The sequence below is a fragment of the Eretmochelys imbricata genome, chromosome 2 (genome assembly GCF_965152235.1).
Source record: "Eretmochelys imbricata isolate rEreImb1 chromosome 2, rEreImb1.hap1, whole genome shotgun sequence".
NCBI lineage: Eukaryota > Metazoa > Chordata > Testudines > Cheloniidae > Eretmochelys > Eretmochelys imbricata.
The window spans coordinates 99,439,032-99,450,344 of record NC_135573.1 but is presented as its reverse complement, the minus strand read 5'-3'; positions in this window follow the sequence as shown (position 1 = coordinate 99,450,344).

The following is an 11,313-nucleotide window of genomic DNA, read 5'->3' as shown; positions in this document are numbered from 1 at the left end:
CACTTGCTTCCTACCTGGTCTGAAGCACTTAATCTGTTGACCTTTAGCAAATACTGTGGACTCCCTTTTGACAGGGACTTTATGGGAGGGCATGTTGTTGAAGGGAGGGTGGACATTTTGAACTGTTTGCTGTAGAGGTAAGTGGTTTGTTGTCAGAATATGGTGGAGTTTGTTGCAGGTTTTGTTCTTCTGTTGTGATTTATGTGGTTTAAATAATTATCAAGGACACTTGAGATAAACGTCTTTCTGGTTTTAGACATATATCTGCTAGCAAGTAATTTGAAGACTGGTTGATGATAGAGCAAGTTGGGGGATGGGAACCAACATAATTGTACAAAAAACTTGTTTCTTCCAGAGTACCATGGTAGCTTTTTTCCTAACAGAGGCTAAAAGGGGAATATTAGTGTTATTTACCCCTTCACATAACACTGAAGGTAACCCAATGAAATTATTAGGCAGCAGGTTTAAACAAACATAAGAAAGTACTACTTCACACAATGCACAGTCAACCTGTGGAACATATTGCCATGGGATGTTGTGAAGGCCAAAAGTATAACTGGGTTCAAAAAAAGAATTAGATAAGTTCATGGAGCACATGTCCATCAATAGCTATTACCCAAGATGGTCAGGGATACAACCTCATGCTCTGAGTGTCCCCAAACCTCTGACTACCGGAAGCTGGGACTGGATGAAAGGGGAGGATCACTTGAGGATTGCCTGTTCTGTTCATTCCTCTGAAGCACCTGACACTGGTCCGTCAGAGAGGATACTGGGCTAGATGGACCACTGGTCTGACCCAGTATGGCTGTTCTTCTGTTCTAAGGGGAATAGGCATGATAACATTTATTGACTTTTTGTCCTTTGATTAAGTACCTCAGCCTAAATGGTGACTGGGTGCCTCCACTTAGGGGCTTCAATCCATATTTAGGCAGATAAATAAAAGTGTCCTGGTGTTCAGAAGTATTGAGCATCCACAGCATTGATTGCCTTCAGTGGGAATTGTGGATGCTCAATATCTATGCAAATCAAATTTTATTTACCAGCCTAAATATGGATTTTGGCTGTACCTTCAGCCATACAGGAGTGAATATTTTGGCCTTGGTCCTTAGGCTGACCAATTGAGTATGGAATGTGACATGATCATACTGAAGCCCTGCTACATCAAAGCACTTAAGTATGTGCTGAAGTTTCATTGAGGTCAATGGGATTTAAACAGGTGCTTAACGTTAAGCATGTAGTTTAGTGCTCTGCCAAATAGGGATGCTTTGATTAATCAGGGCCTGAAAGCTGATTAAGTGGACATGAGCAAAAACAAAAATCAATTTTCCTGTTGATGCAAGGCAGGGGTAGTTGACAATTGATCTTTCCAAGCTTTGTTTCCAATGGTTTGGGGATGCTACATTTCACAGTATTCACTGCAAGTACTTGCAGTCCAGTTGGAGAACAAAACACACACACACACACACACACACACACACACACACACACACACACACACACACACACACACACACACACACACACACACACACACACACACACACACACACACACACACACACACACACACTATATTGACCAATCAAAAATAAACAACACAACTCAAATTTAAAATATTCATGGGCAATCCACAGAGCAAAACATGGGTAAAGCTATTCATTGAGTAAATTTTAAAACAAATAAATGAAAAGAAATCATGGCTTGCTCTGCCAGCAGAAAGAGAGGCTAGATATCTTTTAATTACTTTAATTATTCATTGCCAATTATTTACTCAGCTCTAGATTTTAGCCTACTGTTTCTCTATGGACTGATTTTTAAAAAGGATAACAATACTGTGAATTTGCTTGCTTGGAGGGATGTAGGGAATGACTTGTCTTGTATGTAGATGTAGGTCCAATTCAGTACTCTGAATTTAGATTTGGAGTCTGAATTTGAAAGCTTGGGCCTGGATTTGGACCCTGACAAGGCTCATTTTGAGCATAATATCAAAGAGCGTAAGCTCTTTGTAGACAGTACTGTCTTTTTTTGTCAGTTGTGCTCAGTACTAGTGCAATAGGGGTCTTAATCCCTGTCTAGGACCTCTAGGCACTACCACCTTATTACTGCTGCTAGTAGTAAATCAGCATGTATCTGAAAAAAAATGCTAATGATGGACAAATCCTCTAGTCCTTAACAGGCAAAAGACTAATTGACTTTAATGAGAGTTTTGTATAAGCGAGCTTTACAGGGTTGCTAGCACTGCACAGGAGTTGGCTCAGTGCTAGATATGGAAGCATCTTACAGCACTGTCAGCTGCAGAGGTATGTGACTATGGAGTCTGAGAGCATGCATTTGCTTTTTAACACTCAAAGGAGAGAGGACTCTGTAAGGAAGTCTGTGTCATTAGTAGAGAACATTGTGTGTAAGCTGTGCAGGTCAGTTATAATCTACTTTTCTTCTTGCCTCTGAGCATTGATCTTGGTTCAGGGACTCCAGATGGAACAGCAAGTTTGGGTTCTTTCCATGAACTAGAAAATGGATTGAAATCACACACCTGCTATTTGGTAAGTGTTTAGTCTTATATTGTGTCAAGGTCAGTGAGCTGTGCAAGCAAAGAAAGCCCTCTTAAGCATTGCGTTTACCTCCCTTCATTTTTAAAGTCCGGTCTTAGCTTGGGTGAATTTTATTTAATATCCTTAAACTAGAACCTTATAAAAATTGACTGCATAAGATATATTATGGGAACAATGCTTACAAAGTTTGGGCCTGCTTCTAATTTTTTTCCTTCACGTCAAGCTCCCATTGATTAATTTTAAAATCAATAGGGGGTTGCAGGTGGACTTTCAAACATTAGCTGCATCAAAACTGTGTACAGAAGGAATATATTGGTATCCATGGCGTAATCCCAGTTTTTCTTGCAGTGATTTTCGGAAGTACATTTTCTGCCTGTCTCTGACATTTTTCTACAATATGCATATAAAATTGAGTTAGTATTTTAAACTCATGAGACTTGGCTCTCTTCTCACCCTTGCTTGAAGCCAATATCTGACAGCAGCACTTCAAACAATCCAGCCAACCCAATCTGTAACACCATGTAACTCTACAAGTATGCTGGTGCAAAACAGAATGAAATTAAGCATAAGTATTTTAAAACTAATCTAAGCATGATTTCACTGTATTGTTGCTTTGTTTTTACCAGTGCATGTTTAAAAACTTTGTTCACAGGGTAAGAACACATAACTATGGGCCCAACCTTGCAAACTCTTGCTCACATGAACTGTCATGCTTGTCCTTCAGAATTGTTTGTGCTTGTGCTTCAGAATTGAGCCCAGAAGTCTTATTTTATTCAATAAGCAGGCTGAGGGGTTAGCTCCCACAAGATCTTTGAGTAGGTGATAAATTTCCATACACTTAACACCCACAGCACACCAGTAAAATATGCCTGGAAACCATGGGATAAATAGCAGCACAGTGTTAACTACCTCTGTAAGAGTTGCATGGTGGGAATTTTCACAGATTTACTGCACATATGTGTTCCTTTATCTGTGATATGGGCTCTGCACCCCTCACCTACCCCCAAGAAGTTCTCAAGATGACAGGTCTAATGTCAGGAATAATTAGACAAAAGAGTGGTGTAAATTCCCGTGGAAAGAAATACTTCTATACTTAATTGTTTTTTGGACAAGCTTATATATAAATACTTTGATAAGGCATAATTAATCTAGCCAAGCGTTTATCCATTGCTGCCCTGTAGGACAAAAGGTAGCAGACTGCAGGTGAAGAATCAGCAATATATTATTCAACCCTATTACCTGATTAATTCTGCTTAAGCACCTGATCCTCTGTGTAAAGTGCTGAGTCTTCTGTATCCTTGTCTGATCCTGTCCGATTGGGTGGGGGGCTACTTGGGGAAAGATCAAGACCTGAAATCAATGGTAGCTTATTGTCGATTTCAGTCAGAGCAGGATCGAACCCTAATGCATACATTTTTCAAAAGCAGACCCTTTATTTTGGGTGCCAAGCATGATGCACGCTGGGGTCTGACTTTCAGAAGAGCTGAACACCTGCAACACCAGATGAAGTCAGATGCTCCACATCTCTGAAAAAATCAGGCAAATCCAGTTGGACACGCAAACATTCAAAATCAAAATTTGGCTGAGTGCATACACTTCATAGAGCTGATTTCCCAAGTAGGGTAACAGTAAGAGTTCCAAAACCTATGATGGAAAGTGGAGGCAGAAATGAAAGAAACTTGTCACAGGGGTCAGAAAAATATGTTCGTTGTTTTGGGAATTGAACGAGTCACCAGAGTTATAGATTGATACAATGACTAAGCAAGAGCTATTGAATGTGATGCCACCTCAAGATGTAAGAATGCATTCAATATGGTCGTGACTCATTCCTCATCATGATGACCCCACTGTTGTAAAGCTCACCAGTTTCCAAAGATGAGTAGAGGTGGGAAGAGATGTAGACGTACATAGATGAAAAGGTCATATTTCAGAAATACAAAAGACAGAGAGAAGTTTCATCCCCCCTTAAGATTTCAAGTTTTAATTTTTTTAATATTCTCTGTATTTTTATTTTTGTATGATACTTTATTTTATTCTGCAGTGGGATTAGCTTGATTTTCATGATCAAGGGCTCTTTGAGTTGAGTTTTTCATGTATTTTATTTTGCAGAAAACTATTTAGAAGCTATGTAGAACTTCAAATCGTTCTTTAGAACAATGCAATATGCTTGGTACAATGCTGTTTCTTCATGCAGCTGTGTCTGAAAACACTTCATGTAATTCAGTTATACAGTTATAAGGAGATAAGAATAGCAGAGGGACAGAAACTAAGAAGTTTAGTCAAAAACCATTTGAAAATAGAAGAAAATAATGAAGCCATTTTCAAACAGGAACTGCAGGGGAGGAGGGTCTTCCAAACAGTGATGATGATACGTGGAAGACTGAAAAAGCAAGAAGATGAGATGAGAAGAGAGAGACACAAGGGGAGAGACTCACCCATTCTCTGGTGCCTTTATGCCAGATAAAAAGGCCAGGGCAGCATTAAGGTTGTATTCAGCTGAGGGGCAGAGCCCCCTGTGGTGACAGCCCTAAGGCTGCCTTCTGAGGATTCCTTTGCAGGCATTGGCATAAGGGTCATGCGTAGGGTTGCCAACTTTGTACTTGCACAAAACTGAATACGCTGGCCCCACCCTCACTCACTCATTTTTACCCGACTGGCTCAGGGCATTGGGGTGTAGGAGGGGGTATGGGCTCTGGGGTGGGGCCAGAAATGAGGAGTGCAGGGTGTAGGAGGGGGCTCCAGACTGAGCCAGTGGTTGGGATGCAGGAAGGGGTGCAGGCTCTAGGGTAGGTCTGGGGATGAGGGGTAAAGGGTGCAGGGAGGCTCCAGGCTGGGGAGTGGAGCTGAGGGGTTTCGAGTATGGGAGGGGGTGAGGGCTCTGGCTGGGGGTGCAGGGCCTGGGGTGGGGTCAGGGATGAGGGGTTGTGGTGCAGGAGAGGGCTCTGGGCTGGGGGGTGGAGCCAAGGAGTTTGGAGTATGGGATGGGGTTCCGGGCTGAAGCAGAAGGTTGGGTTGTAGAAGGGGTATGGGCTCTCGGCTGGGGGTGCGGGCTCTCGGGTGAGGCCAGAATGAGGGGTTCAGTGTGTGGGAGATGGATGGGCTCTGAGCTGGAGCTGAGGGGTTTGGCATGTGGGAGATGGATCAGGGATGGGGCAGGGGGTTGGGGTGCCGGAGGGTGTCAGGGGTGCAGGCTCCAGATGGCGCTTACCTCAAGCAGCTCCCAGGAGCGTTGGCATGTCCCCCCTCTGGCTCCTATGCAGAGGCACAGCCAGGCAGCTCTAGTAGGTGTGCTGCCCCGTCCACAGGTTCTGCCCCCGCAGCTCCCATTGGCTGCGGTTCCCGGTCAATGGGTGCTGCAGAGCCCCCTGGCTGCCCCTATGTGTAGGAGCCAGATGAGGGACATGCTGCTGCTTCTGGGAACCATGCGGAGCCATAGCAGGCAGGGAGTCTGCCTCAGCCCCGCTGCACCACCGATCGGACTTTTAACGGCCCCGTCAGCAGTGCTGCCTGGAGCTAGCAGGGTTTCTTTTCAATCAGGCGTTCCAGTCGAAAACCGGACACTCGACAACCCTAGTGCATGCCAGACATGGAACTGGAGGGGGGGCAAGTTGGGTGGTGTGACATTGCGCATGGCTGCAGATATTCTGAGCAGTGCTGCAACCCAAGGAGGATACGGTAACTTAGACTCCCAGGATCATCTACACCAGGGGCCTTTCCAGCTCTCAGAACAGCCCATGATTTGGAAGGCATGAGAGTGGCTTAAATCACTAGTCCACCCTCCCTCTGAGCTGTGAATTCTTTGATGGGTCTTTTAATGGCTTATCCCAGAATCTCACCCAATGTCTTTGGGGAAAAAAATCTGGAGCAAGGGGTTTTTGGAAGCCAGGAGGGATGTGTATTTCATTCTTTATTTTCACATGCAGAACTGCAGTGTGATCATTGTGGTTTTGTTTTCATGCACAGTGGATAGATGATGTAAGGGTTGGAAGTTTTTAATTGTGCCAGGTGCATTGCATGGGTTATAATTAGATTGCATAAGCAGCATCTGTTGAAAAGGGCCTTGATTCTGGTTGTAGAGTTATGTTGACAGAAGCTTTTTATTTCTTTTAAACACAGCAGAGTATTTTGTGTGGTAAATGCCTGCAGCATGTGTAAGATTACCTCATTTTTCATAACCCCTGCATAATAAAATCAATACAAGTGGCAAAAAGGTTACTATATGCATTTATTATTCATTTTTATCTCCAAAACTAGAGCTTAATTTTCAAATGTGTACTCCTAAAAGGATTTCTGAATCCTCAACTAGGGACCCTGTATGTACTTCAAGCACAAAAACACTCCATCTGGCAATGCTGCATTAAGGATCGTAAAGAAAAGAGAGGGGTGGAGAGATAGACAAGGTCTGTGAAATAAATTGCTGTCGTAGTTTAGGAAATCATCCAGATTATGTAGATGTTTGTTTTATTCTTTCACATACACAACTATGTTGAAAATTATTATTGTAGCTTTTTAAAATTCAGAATGGTATATATTCTAATAAGCAATAAAAAACATTATCCCATGATCACACCTGGTAACTTACCAATGCTCTATATACATCTGTTAAGGTGGCAGTTGAGATAAGGAAAAGAAACCGATACCTGGAAAGTTACCTAGGGCCTGATCCAAAGTCCACTGTTGACGTTTCACAGAGTTCAGGGGGCTTTGTCTCAGGACTCAGTGAATGGTAAATGCAAATTCTGAAATACGACAATTCAGTAACAGTAAATCATAGAGAAGCGAAAGAAAAATGCTGTCTCAAGAAAATGTATCCTTTTAACCTCGCTTTGTTGTGTCGCACTTTCCCAATCACTTCGACTTACAATCTTGTGATCTTTGTTTTACAATCTCTTGCAACAGAAACATGGGTTAAAATTTTCAAAGGGCCCAACTCACATTTTAAAAAGTGAGTTAGACATTTAGGAGCCTAAGTACCACTTAAAGCCACTTGTTTCTTTAGGCTCCATACATATCTATGGTACAAAGAATCATTGGAGTATTCCTGAGCTACTTTAGAAAGCCGGGCCATGAATTTTAAAAAAACCAAAGCCCAAAGTTAGGCTCCTAAATCCATATTTAGGCACCTAAGTGACCTGATTTTCAAACTTGCTGAGAACCAGGTAGTTCTCAGTGACACCACTGTGAACTGCTGGGTGATCAGCACATTTATTTCAGTATCTAAGTCTATAGGTTTAGGCTCAAATTAGAGCTGCCTGGAGGCCAACAGTTCTGTTCTGCAACAACTATCAAGGTTTTGAAATCCACCCCCTCACTCCACACACACATTGGAACAAAACCAAGCCATTTCAAATGTTTTTTGCAAAATGGAATTGTGTTGCTGTTTTCTGCTCAAAAAGGATGGGCTTTTGATTTTCTTCTCACTGTTTTTGAAAATCAGCTCTTTCTCTCTTGCCCTAGAAGAGTGCAGAGAGCCCTGGACCTCAAGTATTTTTCCAAACAAAAACTGCATCAAAATCAATGTCTCCATGAAATGTTTTGGCTTATTTCAGCCAAACATATTTTGATGAAAACACATTTAGTTGAAAATGTTCCAGCTGGCTCTAGTCCTAACTTTAGGCTCCTGTTTTTTCAAAAAATGTTGGCCCAAGGTATCAGCTGGAGACTGAGAGACTGTTTTATTATCTTGTGAACAGGAAGAGAGGAAGGATAATCTTTGGTTAAGGTACAGGGCTTCCTTAGTTGCCTTGGGCAAGTCAAGTAATCTCTCTACCTCCCTTTGCCCTTAAAGTGGGGAGAGCAATACATGCTTTCTTCCACCCTTTGTGTGACTTGGCTATTTAGATTGCAAGCTCTTCAGGGTGTCTGTTTCTGTGCATTTGTATCTGTAGCACAATGAGGGCACTGGTCTTGACTGGGGTCTCTAAGCACTACTGTAATACAAATAATCATATGTGACTTTCCAAAGCCCACATATTGAGTCCTTGTTAGTGTCAGGAATAGGGCCTGTTTACATGAAGGCCTCTTAATACTGGTATGGTGATAAACAAACATGAATAAGAATTAGATTGGGGTCCCAGCCTCTCGTTCAGTGTATTAGAGCACAGCTGCCACATTCAAAAAAACAACAGAGATCAAATGTGCTTGTTGGAAAGCTGGCGAGGTGCCATTGTGTAGTCAAGTCACTTGGAGATCTTTGCCTTTACTACCTCAGCCATGGATGTTGTAAGAGATGCTGAAAATGTTTTTATTGCTCTCAAAATGTTAATGTACTCAGGATATTTTATATAACCTTTGTAGCAGGGCACATATTGTTATTGTCCAAAATGGAAAACTGTTTAAAGGATCATGGGCAACATTCTTCTTCCTCCTTCTCCTTACTTAAAGGGAGGAACATTTTTTTTTTTTAAAGTTATGTCTGAATAAAATCAAATAACCACTTTTTTTGCATTGATTTTTCAATACTGTTGGTAATGAGCATAACTCAAAGCATGGACAATAAGGTGTCCTTGCTATCTATACATACATACATATGGTTTGGAATAGAACACCAGGTACTGATATTTAGGCATCAGTAAATGTATTGCCATTTACTGGGATGTTCAAGGCAACATTTTTCTACCTGTTTGTAGATTAAAGGCAAGTTTAAATGTGTTTACTTAATCTGTGTGTATGTCCCAAGTCTTGAATTCTCTGTTTCACAAGGAGCTTTATATTCCTGTTGTCAGAGCGAAAAATATACCTGAAGCAAAATTCTGTTTTGTTAAAGCTTATATACAATGATAAGGGTAGACCAGCTTACAATATGTCCTTAATGTAACTTGCACTGCTTTGGAAGATTGTCCCTGACATTCTTTTCTTAATATTTCTATTTTCTTCTGAACGCAAGTTTAACTACTTGCCACCCTTCCTTATGAGCTAGTTACAAATCCAGTGTTGGATAAGTGCATTGAAGCTAATTTTCCTTTCCACAAAGAATCTGCTAATACTGCATCCTTTCGTTCTTTGTAAGATCAAGGGATTTAAAACTCTCTGACCAATGAGCTGTGTATTGTTTTTGATTTTGAACATAAATTTTAAGCACTGAGGACCAGATTCTGCCCTCAGATGTGCACGCACACTTCATATTGTGTGACTGAATCGAAGTACAGAGTTTAGTTCTTACCGTATAACTGATGAGCTACAATAGTAAAGATATATAGGGGCTCATGTAAAGTATGAGCATTTTGAGATTTGTTCTTTAACAGTGACTTGCACTCAGTTCCTGCTGAGTTCAAGGATTTTCTGACAATATTCAGCTCAATGAGAGATGGGTAAATACTGGAAAGCACACAGTGGGGCTTTAGGACCTTTGTCCCCTCCCCACCCGCATAACCTTCCCCCATCTGTTGCAGGTGCAGAGAAATATGTGCCTGGTAATTCTCCCCCTTCTGCACCCTTCACACCTCCAGGTGGGAAGAGAGTAGTGGGGAATAAGAAAAATCTGAGTTGTGCTCCCATGTATTGGACAGCACACAGTAGAGCCAGTGGAGTTGGGGTTGGGTAGTGATCTGCCACTGGTACAGGATAGTACTGGATAATACCTGCTGGAAGCTGAGTCTCCATTCCTTCCCTGAGGTGCTCCTGGGATGGTGCAACTGTGTGCCACCCATTACACATGCACAATTACATTGTAAACCCGCAGGATATGTCAACACTACAAGCAGCACAGCTGCACGTACACCGCTATAGAGTAGATACTACAGTGTTGGAAGGGGGTTTTCCATCTCTGTAGTAAATCCACCCCTTTGAGAGACAGTAGCTAGGTTGATGAAAGATTTCTTCTGTCGATCTAGCTGCATTCCAAGGGACGGGAGAGGGAAATAGGTTGACCTAGCTACATTGCATAGAGCCTGACATTTTTCACAGCCCTGTGCAACGTAGTTAGTTCGACCTAAGTTTTAGGTGCTGCAGACCAGCGCTAAACAGGGAACAGAAACATACAATGTGACTTATAAAAACTAGCCAGTAAGATGCCTAGGCATGACTGTCATGTTGTGTGTTTATTATACAGTGCATAACTCCGTAGGCTCTGATAGGATTGGGGGCCTCTAGGTGCTACTCTGATACAAATGGTTGTTAATAATAATCACTGCTTATTTTTTGAACATTGAACTCTTGCCCTGAATTGCTCATGCGTAATTTGCAGAACAAGAATTATCCACTGAAATTATTCAAAGACTTACACTGCCCCCCTGACTTGCACTGAATGACAGCCTGCTCTGAGAATTATGCTGTGTGGCCATTGGGATAAGTTGCTACTCTGCATCAGTTAGGGGGGCAGAACTGGAGCCTTTAGCAAATAATTTTGAATAATGAATAAATAGGAGAAAGTGCATAAGCTGCATATTAGGGGGAATTAATCAAATAAACAACTTGCTTCAAATTATTTGTTTAGCTTTAATCCTGATGATGTGATGGCCTCGCTATCAAGCACAACACAAAAATATCAGCAAACCAATTTTAAGTGCAGATTTGTCTCCAATACATTTTTTTTTAAACTTCGGTTTATTGGAGATTTGAATGTATTGCACAAAATCCACAGGAGGCAAAGCAAGATTTAAAATGCAGCTGTAAAAAATTAGATGCACCAAAATAAATAGATATTAGAAAAATACATATCTAATCTGTGTAACACAAATACTATTGTTAGAAAATCATACTATAGGGAAAAACTCTGAATTGTCAGGTACATGGAGTGGAAGAAAAGCTGTTAGGCTATCCA